Raw genomic sequence first — 6434 nt, 5'->3', positions numbered from 1 at the left:
AGCTTTATTTATCTAAAGGGACCTCTTCTAGACTCCCTCAACAAGAACCAGTCACAACACAAAATTCCTAAATTACATTTAACTCCCACAGGGGAATACAAAAAGCATTGACATTAAAATTCAACTAATGATTTAATTTACAAAAACTTTATAAACCACAAAGAGTCTATGAAAAACTGCTAAGAAGAACAGAAAAAATCCACACACACCTGTACAACAACAAACACTGATTCCCTTAAACTGTTACATAAGATTCATATCACGAGGAAAAGAGAAAGAAAGTGTCATATGTAGAACTGTGCACTTACCTGTGTACACTACAAACTGAGACACAATAAGAAATTAACTTCAAACCTAATTATTTTTCAATCATGACATGAATAATAATGATTATAATTTTTCACGTTAAGAGATATGTTTCTACCACCAATTAAGCAATAATGATTGTTGAAAACATGAATAACAATTATAAGGATTGTGGCGGTCACTCGGTAGGATCACTGAAGGATCGCAAGAGGCATCCATGCACTGTCGGAATCATCAGTGAATATTCGTGATCTCACTGATTATATTCAAGGGGAGAACATAAATGGTCTGCCTAACATTCTCCACCACTAATGGCCTCCTCACAACCCCAGAGGTAAACACACAGCTAAGAATCAGCAAGCAAGTGGCAGAAAGCTCAAAGGCACAAGAAGAACTCAACAAGTGAGAGGCAACAACAAAAATCCATAAGTGCTTCATAGTGACGACGAAGGCTGCAGAGGCGGGAGCACAGAACTTCCAGAAGAAATAGCCGTGAAAGCAGATTGGATGCCTCCTCTGTTGGGAGTCCATACTCTCTCCCGATTGCTCAAAACGGCCACAGCGAGAAGTGGGCCAGCCACGCAAAGAGAGTGAAAGTGTTAATCATTACTGCGCAGCTCAAGAAGAGAAGCGCTGGAGAGGGGTTGTCAGTCTGCACATGAAGAATGTGAGAGATCCGATGATGGAAGCTCAACATATAAAGATAACAATATATGAAACCTTAGCCAGGGATTAAAAAAAGTTCCAAGATGACTTTAAAGCAAAGATTGCAATAAATATATATGTATGGATCCTGTGGTATGGGTGTAAGAACACTACCATCTTAGGTCCTGCATGTCGTAAAAGGCAACTAAAAGGACAGCTGCTGTCTTGCAGTCTTACTTTTTAGTAAAAGGCGAGGCCCACCACCAATAACTGTGGTGATGACAGCAAGGACATGCCATCGTAAAAAACTCCCTTTGACAAATAAACCATGCCTGATAATGCCTTCGAAAGAAAGCAGTGGAGAAGTGCATCGGGCAACCGACCCCTTAATGTAGGATAACGGTGTTTTTGGGAACGAAGAAGATTAAAAATATATATATATATATATATATATATATATATATATATATATATATATATATATATATTATATATATATATATATATATATATATATATAAGTATTGCAGGAGTCTTTTCTAAAACTATCATTTCCCTATATCTGAGATTGAAACACAGGAAATATCGTTTTTCCCTGAAGAGATTATCCCAGAATTCATTATTGAAGAGCAACAAAATCTGCGATGCCAGAGACCTCTGGAGATTATTCAGCTGATTTTCTTTCAGAAAATATGTATGAGATTTTTTTTTCTATTTTATAGATTTTTTATATTCACCTATATATCTGCTTATCTCTTTTATCTTCAACTCTAATGACTTGTCTTGTAATAAACTCAAGTGTGGTGGTTGTTAGCGATTTCTTGTATTCATCAGTGTATACACACACACACACACACACACACACATATATATATATATATATATATATATATATATATATATATATATAATATATATATATATATATATATATATATATATATATATATATATATATATATATATATATATATATATATATATATATATATATACTATATATATATATATATATATATATATATATATATATATATATATATATATATATATATATATATATATATATATATATATATATATATATATATATATATATATATATATATATATATATATATATATATATATATATATATATATAATATATATCATATATATATATATATATATATATATATATATATATATATATATATATATATATATATATATATATAATATATATATATATATATATATATATATATATATATATTATATATATATATATATATATATATATATATATATATATATATATATATATATATATATATATATATATATATATATATATATATATATATATATATATATATATATATATATATATATATATATATATATATATATATATATATATATATATATATATATATATATATATATATATATATATGTATATTTGTGTGCGTGTATGCGTGTATGTGTCTTCTTGGGTGTAAGTGTACGTAAGGTACTAAGGTGATTAATTCCTCTGGAACCGAAGTTAGTGATGCATAAGCGTCTTTTCTTTAACCCATTTTCATTCGCGAAGGATGATAATGTTGATGGTGAGTGTGGATATGAAACAAGAGAGCTGAATCTGTTCAGATAAACGTTCATGTATTATATGATCCTTCAGAAGAGGTATAGAGGTAGTTGAAGTGAAAGTAAGGATCATAAATATTGTGGTTATGTGGACACGACCCAGATAGATAGTGTATTGAAGAGATCATAGCTCTCGGAAGTTGGGTAAGAGGAGAGAAATGGCTAGAAAATGATAGATAGTAAATGTTTTAAAGGAGGAACTAAAGGAATCATTCCTGATGAACCTTCTGAGCAAGCGGAATAAGAAGCTCAAATGACGAAACGTTCTTCGCAGAGGGTCATCCACGATTCAGTAACTGAAATATTTAGTTTTTATCTGTTGTCACCGCCATTGAGGTTAAACGATCTTATGTTGAATAAAACTAATAAAAAACTTCTTATTACAGAATATCACATTCAATTTCGTTAGATACAATCTTAAAAAGTATAGAATAAGAAATTATTAAAAGGCACTAAAAGATCAATAATAATTGTTTTGTCTACAAAAATTAATCATGTCTACTAACATGGAAGAAAATGCTTCAAGCTACAAAAAAAAAAAAAATAAAAAAAAAAAAATAATAATTTTTTATTTCTTGTAGAATTTCCTTTCATGTTTTTTTTAGACACGATTAATTGTAAGTAAATCCTTGTGGTCCTCTAAAAATTACCATTTACTTTTTATTTCATTATAATAATTTCTTATTTTATAGTTTTTAGTCTTGACAGAAAGAGTATCCGATATATGATTGTAGTTAACGAAATTGAACGTGATATTCTGTAATATCCTGTCGAGCCAAAGAAGGTTTGAAAAATCCGTAGAGTTATTAACTTATTCTACCAAGTCAAAGAAGGAGTGAAGGATCCGAAGAGTTATTCACTTCATACAAATCATGGGATACTACAAGAGGTCACCGCTGAGCAATTGATTGTGTAAGGTTGTATTGTCACTGGAATTGAGTAACCATGCAAAATTTCAAGTCCATCGGACGAGGGGAACAGGTCGGAAATCGAGTTACAACGTTTGACCCAGAGTTACAAACAAACAAAAAAGCAAACCAAATAAAAGCGTATAAAAAACTATGATTACTACTTATTCTTCGGTAACATGATTGGTTTGCCTAAGGGGGGTAACCCACCTAACAAGGAGACCATGAAGGAAGGAATACTTGCACATCTTCCCAAACAACATATTCGATGTTATCTGGAACACAACATCAAATGACGAGCTTTATTGGTTCTATAAAATTCATCGCAAATCGCAACGCTCCAGGTGTTGGAAAAACGAAACCTATTTACAGTTTCTGTCAGAATCTTCACTTCCAAGACGCATTTTCAAGAATTACTTTCAGTCCAAGTGCCACTTGGAACAATAAAAGGAAATTGGAATGACTTCTTCAGAAAATCCAAACAAAAAATAGGGTAAAAACCTGTCCGAGCATTCTTTGTTGGCCCTCGAATCGAAATCGGGGATTCTGGAGACTAAAGAAGCCTCAGGAAAACATCTGGACCAAATGGCAGCTTTCAGGCCACAGTAGGAAAGGCCGAGTTTCAGTTCCAAACACTTTTCTTTCACAGATGTGTTACAAATTCACAATGGTCACGAAACAATGTTCGCTTATCTCTTCTGGGTGATCCGACCTCCAGTCTACTAGGGCCTAGTCCAAGATTTTTCCCAGATGCATAAGTTGCAAACATTAGATTCCTAACTTAACGTGAAGTGGTCTTCGTAATTAATACTCATAATTAGCACTACTCCTACTAACACCAAGATCAAACAAAAAGGACACAAATTAAACACGTTCACTTTCGTACCCAGCCCTAAATAAAGTATCCAGAATAGTGGACGCTTAATAAATAATCCTCTCAGCTGAAAAATTCAGTAGTTATGGCATATAAATATGCCATCTTCTATGAACGATCCTACACTCCACACTATAGAAGTTTTAGACATTGACCTCTGAAAACATGGCGTCAGCAAGCCGCCGAGTGACCTAAAGTTCCGTTTCTTGGAAACATTTGAAGTTATGGGTAAATTCCATGACCTATCACGTCCTATTTATTACAACAGCTTCTTAAAAATCTAAGTGAAGATTCCTCACACATTAGTGGGTATGACCAGGCCCACAATATATTTTTAATAGGTGTTATAAGGAGACCGCTCTAGTTTGAGTTTGAGTGTCAAGTATTCTTGACAGTGGGCTTCGATTAATTGGAAATTGATTTATATCTAAATAAATTGTAAACTGCTTCATCATACAAGCTTTATTTTAAACTTAGACCCTAATAGATACCTTTGGAAATTCTTCTTCTATATATCTGTAGTGATGAAATGATCATACTATCACTTTTAATCTGTGAATTGCAATTTGAAGAAATGCTTTCCTGGGAAGTGTGCAGAATTTTGGACACTGAGCCTCATTAATACTGCGATTTTTCTTCTATTAGTTTATGCTGGAAACTCATTGCAATCCATATTTTCCTATTTTTGCAGAGATCCTTTGATAAAGTCCAAATTTACCTTTAATTCTCTGATTCCCCATCAGAATAATTGTTATACTCTCTCTCTCTCTCTCTCTCTCTCTCTCTCTCTCTCTCTCTCTCTCTCTCTGTTAAATACCAAATAATGTCTTTACACGAAGGCTTCAATTACTCAACATCTGAGAGAGAGAGAGAGAGAGAGAGAGAGAGAGAGAGAGAGAGAGAGAGAGATCTGTAATGGATTATTCTGATGGTGAATCAAAGAATTAAAGGTAAATTTGGACTTTATCAAAGGAGCTATTTAAATTTTCCCTCTACCCCAACTTGTAAATGTCAAATGATGTAATTACTTTAAGGCTTTATTACTCAACAGCTATTGAGGCTTACACTTACAATTAACTAAAACAAAACTTGGTCATAATTAAAATTATTACGTCTCGAATAGAGCATTTGTAATCTTGTTATGCAGCTGTATTATTTTTCATGTGAGTAATTTCAGTATAAAAAATTTAACATTCCAAGTTTTATTTACAATGAAGTTTTTAGAGAAAAAAAATAGTTTGCTTTCTTAGTCGAAATTGAATTATTTGTGGTAATTTATTCCACAATCGTAAAAACAGTACATTCACCTCTAAACCAGTTTTCAGGAGATAAAAAGCAACATCTCGATATGTGGAAAATTTTGTCCTCAAAATTTGAAGGGTTGGAGACGCCAATTTTTATCAGTGAAATCTTTTATGATATCTCATGATATTAGTGATTTCTCGGTTTCATTATCATTCAGATGACTAAACTATGCCATGTATATATCAATAATCTTGCCATGATCTGTGCATTTAAGCCCAATGTCAAGAAATCTGGACACTATAAAAGGCTTCATTAGCCAGAAACGGGTTACATTTGAAACTTCCCGTAAGGTATGTGAAGTTACTAGACAGAAACCTTCTTAGGCTACGAATTTCAACAAAATCAGAGATGAAAAATTTTTGGGTTCGAATATATTCTCAATTATTGGTGGAAACAAAATAATTGAACAGAAAATATCCTCTAAATTCAATACATTAATTTTACTAAAAAGTACTAAAATCGGCTGTTAAATTGGTCATTGTTTCACGAACGAAAATTTTAAAAATAAGCTATATTTTATTAGAAATAATTTTACTGTACTGTGTAATATACACATTTTCATTCATATAAATAAATAAAAAATATTATAACCTAAAGTTCCTGCATCTTTAACTCAAGGCAAAACACCTTTTCAGACCTTTTTAGGCTTTCCTACCACCCCAACAAGAAAACAACAACAACAACAACAACAACAACAACAAAGTAGCTTGTAGGCTTACTCCCGGAGTAATCGAAAACTCGTCAGATATATTATTCATGATAAC

This window comes from Macrobrachium nipponense, chromosome 38, assembly GCF_015104395.2.
Source record: "Macrobrachium nipponense isolate FS-2020 chromosome 38, ASM1510439v2, whole genome shotgun sequence".
NCBI classification, from domain to species: Eukaryota; Metazoa; Arthropoda; class Malacostraca; order Decapoda; family Palaemonidae; genus Macrobrachium; species Macrobrachium nipponense.
The sequence above is the reverse complement of the archived record's forward strand: the minus strand, read 5'-3'. Positions refer to the sequence as shown.